Genomic DNA, 18060 nt, shown 5'->3' with positions numbered 1-18060 from the left:
TCCGCATCATTTGTATATAAGCTGACATATTTTCATGACCACTTAGCAGGGGGTCTTGCTTTTTGAGTCTAAACATACGCATACATATGTATGCACCAGTGCCTCCATAATTCAAAGATAAGAAGTCTTTTATTTCAAAAAAATGTTTTTTGTTACTTGATATGATAGCTGAATATTTTTACCAAGGTAAAAAATAGGTTGACAAAATATTCTCCTAAAACATTCAGTGTTGATCTCAGCTGTTTTCGTACGTATCATTGCATGATGAACAACATATTCAAAAGTATCGATGCTCGTGTTTCTGGCAACAAAAAACTTATGGTTGTTACTGCCGAAGAGGTACATATTATTGAAATTTTATTATCATATATTCTCAGTATCTAGTTTGAAAAGTATATGCTAAAAGTTATTGTATTGTATTCAACCTTGCAGAGAATAATTGAAATAAAAAATATTGGGTGATAGATGTGTATTTCAAAAGAAAACTAATCTTAAACATCGGAAGTACATGGCATGTATGTGTCAAATGTTTACTTCGGCCACCAAGAAAGTGTAAATTTTTTGGGGAAACGGACAAATCCATCGAACCAGCTCAAAATAATAACCATCCAGTCGATGTGTCGCGCGCAATGTTCTTCAGGCAAATAAATGTTACGAATTCAAAAGAATTTCAATTTCACAGTGACAGGCACCAGCAATGTGTTATTGTTTTTGGGTGGTTGATGCAAGTGCTTTTAAACAGTGCCTTCAAGGTAAAAATAAAAGTTTAGGCAGATTGTTTCCGATATCAACTGTGCCATCATTGCCTAGTGAGATCCCGCCTATATGAGTTTTACATCTATACTGTGGGTGTCATTGTTATTATTGTTCTTACATTGGGCTTATTCCAATTTCTACACGGAAAACAAAAAGTACCCATTATCATGTTTATTTCACTCAATGGGTCGTTCCGTGCAGGAAGCCAATTTTGAGTAGTTATCGATTATGTCAATAGTAGGTATATAGCACTATGTGAAATAATCCGTTAAAAATATCCAACGTTGAGTTCAATCTTCTAAACTGTGTCTTGGGTAGAATTCACTCAATTTCATTTAATTGAGTTAATACTAGGTATCCAACAGTGTACACAATTTTCGATCAAAATTACCCAACGTTGAGTTTGTTCTTCTGAAGCAGGTTTTGAGTAGAATTTACTCAATGCAACTCGGTTACCTCAATATTAGGTACACAACACCGAACGCAACGTTAGGTCTAAATGACTCAACATTGAGTTTATTCTTTCGAAGCAATTTTGAGTGAAATTGACTCAATTTCGGTTGAATAACTCAATCTGGAGTATGCGATACCAAATGCGGAACTAAGTAAAAATTACCCAATTTTGAGTCAATTTTTTCAAAGCTTTTTTTGAGTCAAACTGACTCAAGCTAGACTAAAAATACATGTTTAAGAAATTACAGGGTTGGCGATGCGAATTTGTCGTCCTATATAATTCTCGCAACTTTCTTATGGGCGAAAATTGTCACGTCTCAATTGTCGTCTATAAGAAGGTCGAAATAATGACAAGACAACAAATTTATGCTGCTTAACCTGTGATCTCCATTTGAGATAAAAAAAACGTTGAAAAGAATGAGCTTACCTGGCAAAGCGCTTGACGAGAAAACGATAGTTCCTAAGAAATTTTTAAAACTAATACTTAACCTGCGGGAGAGCCGCAAATGTGCCAGGATGTTCACCAGATAAATTATCACCTGTATGGTTCGCAGATAAGATAATTGAATTTATTTCAATGATTAAATATTAAAGTGAAATGCAGTCAATCTTCAAGGCTTTGCTCGTAGTCGATAATTTTTGAAATTAACCTTTGAACTGTCACACTGTTTGTCGAACTTAACGTTTTCCATAATTTAATGGACAGGAAATCGTGAATTTTCTTTAATTGAAGCGGTATGGGTATTCCCAAAACGGAAAACGATTTGAAAAAAACCTCTATCGCCTGTAACGATGAATTTCCACAAGATATGGAGTATGAATAGAATATCAAATACATATTTCCCCGAGACAGCTTTTCGCCGATACATAAAATATGTGGATCTGTTTTGTTACTTTTATAGATGTCGACTTGTACGTTTTCTGGGTCGCCGTTGCTCTAAAATATGGTAAACATTTTTCAAATTATAGCATGCTCTAAAGTAGCTTAATAGACTTAAATTACCTTCATCCACCGGATTAAAGGCCATACTAGCAGTTCCTCCATTGAAAGCTGTTCGTTCGTGTCAGCCACTCGCTTAACTCCGCGGTTTCCAAGTTTTTTTTTGAAATATCAGTAAACCTTTTAGGTTAGCTTTAAAAACAAACAAAAAAATGAAAATGTATTGTTACCTTCAAAACATATGATACTTACAATCTTCCACGCTGAGCTAACAATTTTCATCGAGCAGCACAGCAAGACTGAGGAATGATTTCAGATCCGCAGTTGTGTTGTACGAAGTGTGTATTCTCTCATACGCTTGTTGAATCTGTAACTAAATCGTTAAAAAAATGCTTGTTTTGAATGATTTTAATTTTTCCATACCAATAGTCCGTTATAGTTGAGTAAATGAGGAAAGACTTCGAGTATCTCTTGAGTATTGTTTTTCGATTTTTTATTTAGTATCCATTGATGGAGTTCTGTACATTCGGCCATACTATCCGAAATATATTTGGCGTTTTGAGCAGTTGCAGAAAGAGCTGCAAGTAGTGCTGCTGTCTCGTTGGATGTCTCCGGTACAATAATCTCCTTTGGACGCACGCGCCGGAACAAACGTTCCGCCGGATTTTCCGGTAATATATCTTTCCGCATGTTTCCTACTCTTGTTTCGATGATCCCACTGTGGCACCCGTGTTCTTTGCCACTATGTCGCCAAAAGAAGAACGACTGTTGAAAAAATACGTGTAAATGAAAACAAAGCTATGTTGTACCTGCACTGCCGCTGGAAGCATAACTGTCATGTGTCAAAAAAGTAAAACAAAAAATACGCAGTCAAAATTTAAACAAACAAATTTTTAACTTAATTGCATGATATGCATGGAAGACGTATCGTACCGTTTTCCGCATTAGCTCTAAAGCCAAATATAAAGACATTTCGTTTAGTCTGTTCTACCATCAGACCATAAAGCCTTTAGAGCAAGCGCACCGGTGAGTTGCCATTTGAGTTGCTATTTTCACAACGCTGGCCGTTGCTATTTTGGATAGCAACCGATTTTCGCACCGGTCGATGCTAAGAGCAAGCGCACCGGTGAGTTGCCATTTGAGTTGCTATTTTCACAACGCTGGCCGTTGCTATTTTGGATAGCAACCGATTTTCGCACCGGTCGTTGCTAATGGGGATTACCAATTCCACTATTTCTTTTTCACACCGGCAGTTGCCAATTTCTGGAGACCGTCACTAGCCAGCGTTGGCAAAATGTTTGTTTGTGATGTATTTCGCATATCTTTTTCGGATTTAGTAATACAGTCCCCCCAGGATTATGGATCACTTAAGAAGATGTATGAATTCAAAAAATCATTTCTGACCAATTTTATTATTCAAAAGTAATCTCTTAATGTTTTCAGTCATAGAAATATGTAATCTTTCACTTCATTGAGTATTTGTTTCCATATTTTGTGAATATTTCTCAGAAAGTATATTTATTTCATAACTAACCAAATACACAATTATGGATCACTTTTGAAAGCGGTTTTAATTATGAGACAATTCGCATCATATTATGGATCAGCATAACAAAAACAGCTTTTGGCAACGAATTTATTCAATAAACCTTATTCAAATTATGTAATTTGAAGAAATCACATATTTTAAATCGTATTAAAGATCCCGCATGGCCTGGCCACATTTTATGTGGCTTTTGAGGGTGCAGTTAGATCGAGAGTCCAGGTCTGTCGCTTCCAAAGATAGCAATCAACCATTATATACGGTACATCATAACAATTTCCCGCTTTACGTAGCTTTCCTGTTCCTCGTGCCTTAGAAATAATATTTTCAAAGGCTCAGCACTGTTTAGCTTCCGTTTAGAGCTCAAAAGATGTTGAGAGGGGTTTGTAATTGGTGAAAATCACATTTGAATCGGAGTGTTTCATATTTATAGAGAACTATCTTGTCTCGGTCCTTATTATGGAACACTTAGAAAATAACTAGTTTTTACAGAAAAATCGTTATTAACCATCAACATATTGATGAATCGTGAAGAACTTACCTTGATCTTTGTGTATGAGTTATTTTTTGCACGAGAATAAGCGATAATATCACATATTAACCGTATGAATGATAAGCGTGCTACTTACGCTGATTGAGAAAAACGACAAATATTTTGATAGATTCTGGAAGACAATATTTCACGCTTATGAAAAACACATCAATCTAGGAATAAAAACGATGTTATCTGTGTTCAAAGCTAGCAAATATGGCATAGTTTACTGCAAAAATGTTACATGCCTTCGAACCGTTAGTTTAACTGAGTTAAATAACATGAGACACAAAAGTGATCCGTAATTGTGGGAGTTCCATAATTGTGGGGGGAGTGTAACCAACTTATCCGTCAGTCAATCATTTCCGGAATGAGCTACGTTCTTTCTAATTCATAAAATGTTCCCTCCATTTCACGAAACTTTGTTTCCGTTTTCCCAAGTTATCGATAGCATAATTCTTTTGCAGGTTTTTTTACTTGTGCGTACATGGATTTTTTCATCCTTATATTTATTTAAAGTAATTCCGTAAAACTGGGCACGTCCCGCAACGTTAACTTCGTTTTAACTTTGTTTCCGTTCTCCCAAGTTATCGATGACATAATTCTTTTGCAGATTTTTTTATCTGTGCGTACATAATTTTTTTCATCCTCATATGTTTATTTGAAGTAATTCCGTAAAACTGGGCACGTCCCGCAACGTTGGCTTAAATGACTATAGACCTCCCCAATTGTGCATGTATTGGTGCACTTTACACCGTATAAGTCGGATTGAAAATGAGGCAGGCAATGTGCTGTCAAAAGGCTGCATTGATTGCGGAATTTTCATTTTCTTTCATTGACTTGAAACTTAATTTATTCCTATGCGAATTGTGAGATTTGTTTACGGATAGTATCCTACAACATAAGTATTTGATTTCCAGTACCGAGCAACTCAAAAAAGACTATATTTTTCGATTTGCTTAACCCCGGTAGAGTTAAGCAAGAGTCATTTATGAGGCAAACAATCTGAGTTTAGTGTGTGTGACTGAGCTGTCAGAAAGCTCTATTCTACACGCTCGTAAATAATAACTCTAAAATGAGTAACATTTGACGCATTTTCGTAAAAAGTGGAACAACTCTTAAATTGAGTAACTCCACAAATACTCAAAACTGAGTAACACTAGGCGTCTTTAAAATGAGTCATTATTACTCAAAATGTGAGTACGACATTACTCATTTTTTGGGTACAGTTCAGTTTCATTACTGGCTAGAAATCCGCCACGGCCAATAAACGACACCACATGTTCATCAATAATTACCTTGTAATAAAAGTAAACCGTTATAATGCCTTCTGAGGCGCACACAATTAAAAAACATATGTCACAAACTGAAGCACATCGTCATCATCTTTCAAAATGGACGTCGTTATATGCGACGTTACTCAGAACTAAGTTATATGAAGGGAACCCAAAAAGTGAGTCAAAGTTACTCAAAATCAAAAAGGACTTCTACTCATTTTTTGACGTCTACGAACATCGTTCGAAACTGAGTCAGAGTTGCTCAGTTCATGAGTTAATATTTACGAGCGTGTACTGAAAGCTGGCAAACTGTCATTAGTTGTATTCTGCATTTCATGCTGTCTCGGTTCCCACAGTTTGCTATTATTATTTGAAAATTTGTCGCCAAACAGAAATTAAATATAGAACGCGTAAGTTGTTTTCGATTTTTTGATTGATTCTAGTGATGAAGAAAGTGATTTCGCAAAACAAATTTCAAAAACAGTTTTTGGAAAGATTCGGGGCGACTCTCAGCCTAGTAAATAGCCAAATATTGACCGCCATATGGAGGAAGGTGCCATCCAGCGTTTTAACAACGGTCTATACCGATGACCATTTCCAACGCCGCTTTCGAAAGCATCTTAGGTTGTTTTTGAAGATTGAAACAGCGGTAAAGGAGAAAAATGGTTTTTTATAAAACGACCGAACGAAACGGGAAAATAGTCCCGAGCAGATTTGCTTAAACCTTCCAGGTTTATTGAATAATCTTGGCCAATCTTGTGAGGATTTGAGCTTTCCGCATCGTGTAGGTTGCAGACCAAAATGCCAACCAAAATGGTCATCTCAATAAAAAAAACCTATACAAAATGTTTACCTGCCCGAAAAAACACCTTATGCAAAATTTCAGCTCAATCGGAAATAAAATTGAGTAGTGGTTCACGCCGACACTTGCGTCCTACGACGTGTTTAACAAGCGAGGCAAAACACTTCGTCTTCCGAGGCCGACCAATTGAGTCCGCATTTGAAACACTCATCATCTTCGTAATATTATTACGAACATTCACTATCGAGCACAAAAAAAAACAACAGTTTGACATTTTATCAAATAGCAACGATTCGGCTAGTTGCTATCGTGTTGCCAAATTTAATAACTCGCTACTACCCGAGGTGAGGATTGTTATTTCCCAAACCAACATAGCAACGCCCGGTGCGGTTGCCGCGTTATGGTGGGAGTTGCCAAACTAGCTTTCGAAACTTTAATTTAGCCACTGGTGGGCTTGCTCTTAGAAAATACTAAATTATCATGTTTCCCAATATTTTCCTGAAATATAACCCCCAACAACTTTAAACCGGAACACAGTTCTCTTGTTTAAGAACTACAATGCGTAATGAACGATTAGTGCATTAAACGATAAACAAAATTTTATAACTGTTACGTTATTTTCGACAGTGATAACATTCGTTTTATTGAAAATAAAATGAAAGGAATTTTATTTTGTATAGCGCAGCTTTGCAGAAAAACCAGTTTCATCATCATTACTCTAGTTCTCGAGACCAAATGTAGGAGTCATATGAGCGTCATTAGTTCGCCTATAGAGATAAGTGACTTTTCACCTACGCACACTAGTAAACGTGTAAACCCGTGTGAAGTTGCTTTTGTTTCTTCCAAACTGAAAATCATCGCATCTCGTTGCTTCGACTGTTATCACTTTTTAGTATTTTTGTTCGACTATGTTCAGCAGCTTCTTCCGGTTTCTGATCACGAATAAAAAAAAATATTCAGATACATGTTTAAAACATATAATGAGTGTTTAACTGAATATTTGTCCAGCTGCTCAAAACATAGCATTGCAAGCAAAACAGCTCTTTGTAAATATTTTCCTCAACTGATTGCGCTAACACATTCGTACGTTAAAAGGTCTATTGCTAATGCGTACTTGTGGCGCCGTCTACACAAAGGCAGTAATTTCAAATCGACAGTTGCAAATATTTTCACATAGAAGAAACCTTAGTTTGGATGTCTTTATGGTAAAGTTTATTTTTTCGGTCAATCGTTTTGATTAATGAAACTCACAGAATGTATTATGTAACGCAGCGGTTCTCAACCTTTTTTGTCCGCGTACCTGACTCAGAATGTTCTCGCATAGTGGGAGAGAGTAATGGTAGATCATGTTGTTGTAGTCTAGTTCAGGTTTAAAATTAAACTATGATTGATTGATACAGTCATATTTTAAGAGCAAGTTCGAACAACGAGTGAAGTATTTTATAAAAATGGGTTTATCCGCTATTACTGATTTTTCTTTCGCGTACCCCCTAAAGGCATTCGCGTATCCCAGGTTGAACCGCTGGATTATAATAAATGTAGGACAAACCTGTATTTTTTTATGGGACAAATATGCGTCCACTTTTACAATGGCGTTTTATTTTCAGTTTTTCAAGTTTTTTTAGAGCTAATATCGCGTTTTGGCGAACCACACATCGAATCTCGAAAATGATAAAATGACACATGGAACAACTATGCGTCCACCGACAGTACCAGATATCGTTCCCAAATCGTGTATTTTACAGTGTTTTCAAACGTCCTTTTGTTATCATCCATTCCTGTCTAGCTTATTTATTATACCGTGAACCCCCGCTAATTTGACCGACTTACTCTGGTTTGCAGTCCTATGTAAAACATAACATATATACAAAAATGCGCATTTTCCACAGAATTGAAAACTAAAAATCTGTCAAGATTTTTTCCACGTAAACAGTTTGACAGTTGAAAACGATAATATTGAACTAATGAAACTAATTCATGCACGAATTTAACGAGTTTAGCAACCCCTAAACGTGTATATTAAAAACGTAGAGGGGTTCTTTTGTTGATTTCTAGTTTGTCAAGCTGCTATTGGACGAATTTCCGCTAAACTAAAACTCAATAACCTGTTAGGCGAAAAAATTGTTTGCTGGGTAGCATGTTTGAGTTGTCGTGTAAATTAGCGGGGGTCCACGGTAGTAACTTGTTTCGTTCTGCTTCACGACGGACGTTATTAGAGACTGACGCCAGAAATTGTTTAAAAAAATACCTTTTTAGGGGAATCCGGGCTTATCCTAGTCTTTTCCAATTGAGGAAACTCTTCAATGATTTTTATAGCCAGATTTTTTTTCTGTTGCCACGACGGGTATCTACAACGAAGGACGAATGAATCATATTATAATAGTGAAATGAGCAGTTGGAAAACAATACTTATTTTGTTTCCGGTATCAACCCGTATTCCAATTTTCCTTGTAATATCTTCAAAAATTTTGGTTCCTCGGATAAAACCTGGTGTATCTGCAATTAGAAGTTTTTCATTTATTTATTTGTTTATGTAGTTTAGAGCCAATTCAAAATTCAGTAGCTCCATCTAGAGCTCCATAGATTTTGGCTTGAGTGAATAAAACATAATAATGTCAGCTATTTAGTAGTCAGGAACAAACGAAATAAAAACAAATGTTCAAATGAACAAATAAATGTCAAATTTTCAGTATCGTGGTCTAATCCAGTATAACGGGACTCTGACTACCCTGAACTTTTGAATGCTCTTGAATTGTTTGATAAGAATTATAACTACTTAGTAGTCTCATAAATGAAATAAACAAACCTTTTGATTTTGAAAAGTTTGTGGAATGTGTTCATTGCGCTCCGTTTCATCATTTGATTGGAAATGTTTTGATATAAAAGCCAGTATAATTTTTCTCGGTCCTTTTTCGAAAATGCCAATTTCCTTCAAATCGTCATCGTTCAACTGCCATAGTGCTTCGTCTGTAACAAGATTTGCTGAAAAGAAATCATATTTTCATTTATTCGTATAAACTCCAAGATAGATTTATTTATTCATTATAATAGGGATGGGGAACCTATCGATGATTATCGATAGTATCGATAGTTGCCAGCTATCGATAGAATCGTTAAGCTTTCCGCGTTATCGATAGTTATTGATATTTTCCTCGCATTGGCATTTTTACTCCACAATGATGCCAGAACTGAAAAAATATATTGACCTAGACTTTGTTCAAAGAGAATTCGATGATTGTTTGCTTTCACATGAAATCCTCTTTAAAATTGTTAGAAAATTGAGGGATACTCATTTTCGCTCACTCTACTTTATACGGACAACGACAAGATTTCGCCTAAGTGCGAATTATGTGTGCGAATAAACTTTTAAATATTGTTCTTGTCCACAACTGGAGCAACATTTTGTTGTTTTTCTTCATCTGGTTCTAGTTGTCAAACTATCGATAATTATCGATAGTTATCGATGGTATTATGGAATTTATCGATAATTATCGATAGCCATTTTAGTCGATATTTTCCATCCCTACATTATAATTCATTATCATTTGATAAAAGTATCGATACTTCGGAATCGCGATTCTCAGATGCGTTTCGATGCTAAGTATCGATATTCGCATATCACATAACGCGCTCAAGAGATGAGGGTGCTATTCAGCGAAATGTTACACTGCGTAAGGTCACCATCAAAGCCAAGATAACAAGATACACAAGTGTCAGACCTTCTCATATACCTTTTAATATCTTATTGAAAAATAACAAAAATAAGCTCTCCTTCTTAGGGTACAGTCTCGATATGTGATATGACAAGTTATCAACATTGGTAAGATTAAACTTTTAGTGGTTTGACAATTCCATACAAAACCAACTGTTTCAGCAATAGTTACACAGTTTTTTTGTTCGAGCCAATATCGTTTGAAAAGTTAACAGTGTACAGAATGCTAAATTTTGTCGGGCCATATCATCTGATTCACAGAGTACCCCTAATCCGGCAAAATGTATTAAGGGCATAGAGAACAGACTTTTATGTTTATATAAAAAGAATGGAAAACCGTGTGTAAAAATACGTTAAACCACTAACGACATCTGTCTCGTGGTGCCATAGTTGCACTGCAAAAATGCTGATATATCGATATTTTATCGATATCAGCGCCTGTTTTGTCAGCGACGCGAGCGGCACGTAGTGGGAGGATTGCCGCCTACGTTTAAAATGAGAGTTTCATGTTTTTACATATCCTATTTAAATAAGACAGCCCGAAGGCATCACGCCATGTTTTTCAAGGGCGAACATCTCAACGTATGTGTAATCAAGATAGCATATCACCAAGGGGATGGCAACATGCTATCTCTTTCTATGTTCAATGAGTGAAGAGTCTCCCCGACAAAAGTGATGAGTATATGGAACTTTTGCTGGGCGTCTGCCTCGGGGCTTTATTTTTAGATAAAGCACCGATATGTTGCCTACTGTCAAATGTGTAGAGTTTAGATAGGGCTGCCATCCACTTCCATATCACCGCCCTTTTCATACACCTTTACCTGACAGCTGACAGTGGGCACAAATGAGTTTCAGCCCAGGACATGAGTTCATTGTCATTCACTGTTACTCGGTAAGGGGTACCAATGACTCGAAATAAAATGACCGGGGGAATTCGAATTTTTTTTTAACGCCTGTATTCGATGAGATGTTAGCCCTTGAAATTTGGTACGATGTCATAGGGTTGTGTCTAGCCGAGTACCGAGGCCAACATTCTCGGTGGCGACGTCACCCCGTTCATATACAAGCAAACTGGTTGACAGCCAACACATTGACCAACATGTTGCTAGATATATAATAAAGTGGCAGCGAAAAAGGCCATGTCAAATTTCGAAAACCGACCATGTACTTTTTGTTTACTAGCCCAAAATAATCATCTGTGCGAATTTTCAGCTCAATCGGACATGATTTAGGGGTGCCTTCGAGCGCTCAGAGTTATGGTAGAGTCATGACCCTCGAAAATCTACCAAGGGAATTTGGAAAATCTACCGGAAAAATTGGGAAGATCGAACTTTTTTTCCGGTGCCAAATATTCAATAACAATAAATTTCATTTTAATTGTTTTTTTAACCACCCAAGTAAAAAATGAACCACCCTTATGAAAATTGAGTTTTAACCCTTTATAAGGCAGTGGCAACTATATTGCCACCAACAACTATCGTTTTTTTCTGCTTCATAATTACGAGTTATGATCAGTGATCAGAAATAAACAATAAAATTCAATGACATTTTTTTAGCCTCTGCCCGTTAAAGGGTTAAATATCTTATGAACATTAAAATATGTAACATCTGGTTTGGAAGAAATTGTTAGTCATTTTAGAAACCAGTTTTAAAATATTCCATATTAAGCCTTGCCCAGAAGACGGCTAAGCCCTAGGAGGCCAATTTTTGGTCAAAAAATTTGTTTTTTTCGAGATACAGAAATGCTGAAAATTGCTATTCCCCCTTTTCTTTGTAAACATGGCAAAAACAATGTAATCCGAGCTCAAATAAAAGTAATCGGCAATCCTAAAATAATTTGTATAGAAAATCTTCAGTTATTCGAGGTAATCTCCTTCGCAGGTGCATTGTAATTAATACCAGGTAGAAACCCCTTGGTTTGTATTTCCCATCACTACCCAAAATTATATCAATCTTTTCGAAATCGATACAGTATCGCCCAATCAAAGAAGTAAATCGAGTCATCAAAAGTAAAACTTTGGCGGATATAAAGCACAGACTTCAAGCCATAAACAAGAAAATTCAACAACAAAAGTGAAACCTGATCAAAAGTAAACAGTTTCTACGTGAGGTATTTTTTTGAATCTATTTAGTGTTTTTTCGTACTTACCGTATGTTTTGCAGGATAATTTCATTCCTATCATATAGCTGAAACATGCCTGCTGTTGCCACCAATGAATTTATGTTTACTACGTGCATGTTTCGAATCACAAGGAGAAAGGAACGTGAGGCTTTGTTCGTCAATGAACTTCTATATGCGGTATTAATTATCATGATTTGCTTCCTTATCGCTAAAAACCGCGCATTATTCTCAATAAATGGATGACTAATATTTTTAAAATCTGCGATTCAGTCGGTTCAATCAATTTAGGTATGTGGTTTTGCTATGTTGCTGGTATTCCATGTTGATTCCTTCGTGCCGTTTATATTTACATAGTGATAATAAATGTTAGGTACAAGGCTGGGTAAAATTGAAATAGCCATCTGACAGAAAATTGTAATTTCTGTGATTGTTAAGTTTAGTTTTACGTTTCGTATTAGTATAAGTATTATGCATTTGAGAGCTTTCGTTTTAGGTAGGTTGAGGGTAGTGAACATGTTAAGCATTTGGCATCTGATCGAATAACATTTTTTTGTTTCTTTTTAAATAAAATGTTCATTTTACTTAATTCAATTCTGTAGCTTTACGGAGCCGAGTAGCTTTTTTTCACCTTGTTTTTTGTTAATCGTCTTTGTATTTCAAGCTTATATAAAAGTATTCATCACAACCTTCAATTTTCCATAGACTATAGACTTTTCTAGTCATCAGCTTTTCTAAATTTACTCTTATGACGTTCTGTGATACAACAACTTTGTAAGCAAAGCGGTGTGCATCAAATTCAACCACAACGAGTTCCTGAGTAACAAAAATAAAGTCAGCTTCATACTGAATGGATACGAGAAGAATCCCGTAAAAATTTCCTACAGTTTTTCTGTATTTTACGACGAACCCAGGACGAAAATTAGTACCATGAATTTTAAAATTTTTAAAAACATTGACCGTTGTTGGCAAATCGAAAAGAATAGCCGACGAATCAATAGCCTCTTTTCCAACAAACTCGGAAGCTGCTATACAAAGTTTATCTAGCTCATAGCTGTGGTAAAATATTGCATTAGCTTGTTTCAAGCTGAGACGTTTCGTTAAACTGTACGACAGATTTTTATAATTGCCGCATGTTTTTCCTTGACTTTTCGATTCCTTAAACTTAGCTTCGTACATCATACAGCTAAAATAACAAATAGGACCGTTATCCAAGCATACCTGTGCATAATGTGCAATATGATGTGTTTTATTTATGGCTCTGTTGCAAGGAAAGATTTGTTTGAAGAGGTCATGGAATTCATGCACAGCTCTGTTCAGGTCGTTGGTCATTTCGTGCGATAGTGAATTCGAAAATGAGATATACGCGATTTGAAGCATTGCAGCAACGATCATCCGAAATTTTTGATTTGTCTTCATAATTGAATCGAACATAAAAGGGAATGAACGCAATAGTAGCCAACACTGTGATGCAGATTGGCTGATGCTGTTAGCTCTAGTCTTCAAACTTTGAATTGTGAAGTTTGCTGTTGGCTTATCAGCTATTTCAGGTGCGCCGTAATCAAAGCAATCGATTGCCTTGTTAATCTCATTAATTGTCATTGTTTTAGATTGTACGGTTTCAAACAGGATTTTTTTTAGAGTCATAGGAAAAATACCCTCCAGCAAATCATGCATCGGGTCAAAACAGTTATTGTTTGCCCAATGAAAGTAAGGAAGTTCATGTAGTGCGCACTGCTCTTTTGATCCATATGATAAGCGTGTTACTTCCTGGCTCCGAATTACAGCGACTGCATCGTTTCTGTGCGGGAAAAAATCTCCATACAATCCAGCATGTAAATCCGCTCGTGTAATTTCACAAGCCCTGCAAAAATAATTTGAAGAGGGCGCTAGCAAACCATAAATATCGTGCACTGCCAATGTGTCTCCCAAAACATTTACTAATGCCGCTCGAAGCATCCAAAATTCCGATTTTATTTTAACTTTCACACCTTCTTGAAGAATCTTAAAATCACGTATTAATGGTTTCAATACAACGGAATACCCGTGCTTCTTAAGCACATCTGATTTGACCATAAGAGTAACATAAATTCGGTCTAATGAAGAGTTGATTTTACTATCAAAGTTTTAGATTTTAAAGCAAATGCTAGTTAACTTATTTTTTCCTTTGCGTGAACCAAGTGGGTTAAGATATTCTCCTTAATCAATATGCAGAGATATTCGCAATGCATTTGGAAATGCTTGAAAAAATGGATGTTTGTGGTGTTGTAGTCCGTCTTTGAAAGAACGCATGGTTCCATCATTAACGGGTTGTTCGTCTTCTACCATTTTTCTAGCATCAGTGTTACTCATAATAAGACGTAAAGTGTCTATAATGGATATATAATGAGTAACATCCTTAGTAACTCGAACATTTTGAATCAACTGCTTTTTTTTTATTTCTTTGGTGAAACTTTGATCCTCGTGGTCCGTAGGTTGCTCGCAATCTACACAATCTATATTTCTGAAGAACGGTTTCAACAGGCTCGGGGATCGTGCAGCCAGCTTTTGCGGCTAGATAGGCAACATTGTCTGAAGGTTTACGTACGTCAGACGTGAAATCCGGTATATGTAAATCATTTATCAGTTGTATCGTCAAGTGGAATTTGTTTATCGTAGAGAAACTGTTTGATCTTCCCGATTGTGTACGCTTGACAACAATTAATCGAGTCAACGAGTCCTCGCAAAAATGTTTGTAGTTTAACCTCAGGCAAAGAAACATCGCATCTAATTTCAGTAATTAGCGTTGCCATTCTATCAATGGATTCTGCCAGAGAAACTGGGGTTTCGTGAAAGAAAGGGTTTCGAATGCCGACATTATTGGTCTCCTTTGGATCATCATCTGTAACTATTGAGTTGGGAATTGGCTCGAGGGATTGAGACAGGGCTTCTTGGTGAACTGGATGAAATTTAAGGACGTGTTTTTTAAAATCTGTAAAATACCAATGCAAAACTCCGCATTCAGAACACTTGAAAGGAAATTTTGCTTTCCGGCTTGTAGTTATGTTGTGATCAGAAACAAAATGTTGTTTCAACTCGTTCAAGTAGCCTGGTATTACTCGCTTACATGCATCGATATGACACCGTAATCCTTCATGAAATATAAAGTCAAAAACAGACGAGTCAGTAATGGCTATCATATACCTATTCATTTTTTTTTATTTAATAATTGTAATGTATGGCCATAAACCCGTAACCCGTTATAAAATTTTGTCAGAATTTAACAAATTTATCTGTTGATTGACCGTGTATTTTAAATAATAGTTGAAAGCTGAGTTGAAGAAAAATCACAAGTTGTAGCTTAAGGCCTCAATACAGGATATGTAATCGAGTTTCAAAAAATTGCTCTGAACACATTACTTTCAAGTTACTGCAAGTTTGTCAAATGATTTTCAAATAAAATTGTTGTTAATTAGAAGTGCTTTAGAAGTTTTATTTTCACAAACGCCAATGTTAAAATTACGCTACCATTATACCGATATTTCAGTGAAAAAAAGTTGCGAAAAGCGGATAATTGGAAAACAATCTATTAAGTGTATCTAAGTAATTGCTCAAGTACCTTCCAATTTGCTGTAACTGGCTTCATCGATTTTCGTTTTAAGCGTCTCCATTCCTGGCTCCATTCTCACATTCAATGTTAATGTGTCTTCTTTTTAATTGACGGCTATTATTTAAAAAACAACACTCACTCACTTTAATTGAACAACTTAAACTAACCAAAACTACCGATAATAGAAAAATGTCTATGTCTGCTACTTCTGAAATTAACTTCTCATTCAAGCTTCGAAAAATGTCTGCCACTTTTGAAATCAACTTCTCAGTTCAAGCTTCACTCGAGTTATGAATTTTTCAACCAGTTTGATTTTTCATCCAATGTTTGGTTAAAACTACTCAACGTTGGGTTTTCATCGAAACACCACCATCGAGTAAAAGCATGTTTGAAATTCATTAGGTTGAAATGACTCAGTGTTCGCACTGCAAAATCACTCAACACGTAAGTTGTAAATGGTTTACATCATTTCAGGTAGTTTGTACCCTCCGGTTGGGTAGATTTTGTTTTCCGTGTACATCATGTTAGGAGATGGTTATATATATTATCTTACTAAAGAAAACTCCAACATAGTTTTCAATATATGTGAAGAGATATTAACTTCACCTTCAATTTCAAATAATAAATAGGAATACTGTAAATATTGATTACATAGTGAAAGTTCATATTTACTTGTAAATTAAAAATAAACTATACAGTATTTTAATTCCAAATTTATGGTTGAGCGACGTTGGTTAAAATATTGATATGCAGGCTTTTGATAAAGTGAGAGCTCTCGTAAAAACGCTTAAATCACCAAAGCAAAAATATTAGCACATTTACAACTAAATTAGACTGGAAATAAACCAAGGTGAAAAATAGAGCAGAAATAATTTATCTTTCAGAAATATTTATTTCAGAAATTATCTTGAAAGAATAAATGCCGGATTAATTTATATCGACTACGATACTCTCCATAATTCATTTCATCAGGCCTACCGGTTCCAGATGACATTTCTTGTCTGGTTCACGATGACATTCGTGAGCATAAAAACAAAGCCAGCTGGCGCCTCTCTCTCAGGTAATTAGTATGCATTTAGGGCTAGTTTACAATACTTTCAGGAAAATACGTGTTCGAATACATTTTAATGCGATAAAATTCGTTTCCGATTAATGTTCAACCGTAATAATTGCTTTTTACTTACTCTCGTTCACTGTCGTGCAGTTTTTCCGGACGGACACAAAACCATTGTTTCGAAAAATGTCTTATCCTCCAATTGGTCTGCCCTTGCACAAATTCTAAAATTTTTTTTATCCAGATCGGTATAATAAGCATTGCTTTGACGGGGCAGTGTTTTATCTATAATTTGAAGAATCAGTCCTTAAGTTTCCTGGTGATTTTTCTGGAATTCTCTCAGCATCCGTGTTATACCAATGTGATGCCCCCCAACAACAACCTGCCACCTTCAATGCCAGGCTTCAACGTAGTTATTGGACCGCGGTATATCTTCCATCACGGCTATATGGTTACTCCATAGAGTCGGATGGAACAGAGGTCGCCCGTTTCGATTTCTGCCTGTTACGTACGTTTCTTCAAAGTACTGTATAAACTGTTTTAGGCTCGCTGAGAGAGTCGGCTTTAACTGTGCGTAAGCAGCTTCGATTCGCGTATCAGGCAAAAATGACAACGCGAAGAGCTTTTTGACGTCCATATGGGTTTTAATATCATTCGAATAAGCCGACTTCAACCCCAACGAGCCCAAATGCTTCAAAAGGTTTTGAGTGAAGTGGAAATAGCATCCAAAACATGACGTTGATGAAAACACATCCCGCAGTGAATTTATAACGGCTTTTTCAAAGTCCGTCACAAACACTGCGGGATTGAAAATCAGTTGATGTTCAATAAAAACGTCGGCCAGCATCTCGAAAGCCAGCGTATATGCCCCTTGCGACTTTCTGTTTACCAGAAAGTATACAAGTGGCACCACGCGGCGATTTTCACCATGGCCTACTAGCGCATGGAAGGTGAAAAGTTGATTAAAATTTTGGGGGGCACTCTAAAATGTTCCATCTGCTAAGCAAAAGTTTGCTTTCGCCAACAGTTCCAGGTTACGTGTTGTTGAAAATAGAAGTATCTTCAAGTTGTCTATTTTTGTTTCCTTCAACAAAAAAGGATCGCCCGACAGGATTTTCTTCAGTTTTTCGAGAATTATCAAACTGTCCCGTCCTGCAGAACGCATTCAGACCTCGGTGCTCGTGCTCGCGTAATCAGCATCTTTTGTGCTTTCCTGCTTACTCTAGTTTGGACTAAGGCGTCGCTGCGACAGGCAACGTTCCGTATAATTTTACACGGAACGT

At 36.3% G+C, this 18060-nt stretch overlaps 1 long non-coding RNA gene across 3 annotated transcripts; it reads right to left on the bottom strand.

Moving 5' to 3' along the window:
- Positions 1-1756: 1756 nt before the first annotated feature.
- LOC129726556 (uncharacterized) lies at positions 1757-12251 on the bottom strand. 3 transcript variants are annotated; one of them, XR_008728359.1, is made up of 8 exons: positions 12165-12251; positions 9110-9285; positions 8713-8799; positions 8552-8651; positions 2573-2914; positions 2402-2516; positions 2213-2341; positions 1757-2146 (listed from the first exon to the last, which is right to left on the bottom strand). It is a non-coding gene; the product is annotated as an uncharacterized LOC129726556 (long non-coding RNA). The 3 variants fall into 3 exon arrangements; XR_008728358.1 differs by lacking the exon at positions 12165-12251 and having other exon boundaries at positions 9110-9361; XR_008728360.1 differs by lacking the exons at positions 8552-8651; positions 8713-8799; positions 9110-9285; positions 12165-12251 and adding an exon at positions 2959-3090 and having other exon boundaries at positions 2573-2891.
- Positions 12252-18060: the final 5809 nt, after the last annotated feature.

Source organism: Wyeomyia smithii, chromosome 3 (genome assembly GCF_029784165.1).
Source record: "Wyeomyia smithii strain HCP4-BCI-WySm-NY-G18 chromosome 3, ASM2978416v1, whole genome shotgun sequence".
Classification (NCBI taxonomy): domain Eukaryota; kingdom Metazoa; phylum Arthropoda; class Insecta; order Diptera; family Culicidae; genus Wyeomyia; species Wyeomyia smithii.
The sequence above is the reverse complement of the archived record's forward strand: the minus strand, read 5'-3'. Positions and strand labels throughout refer to the sequence as shown.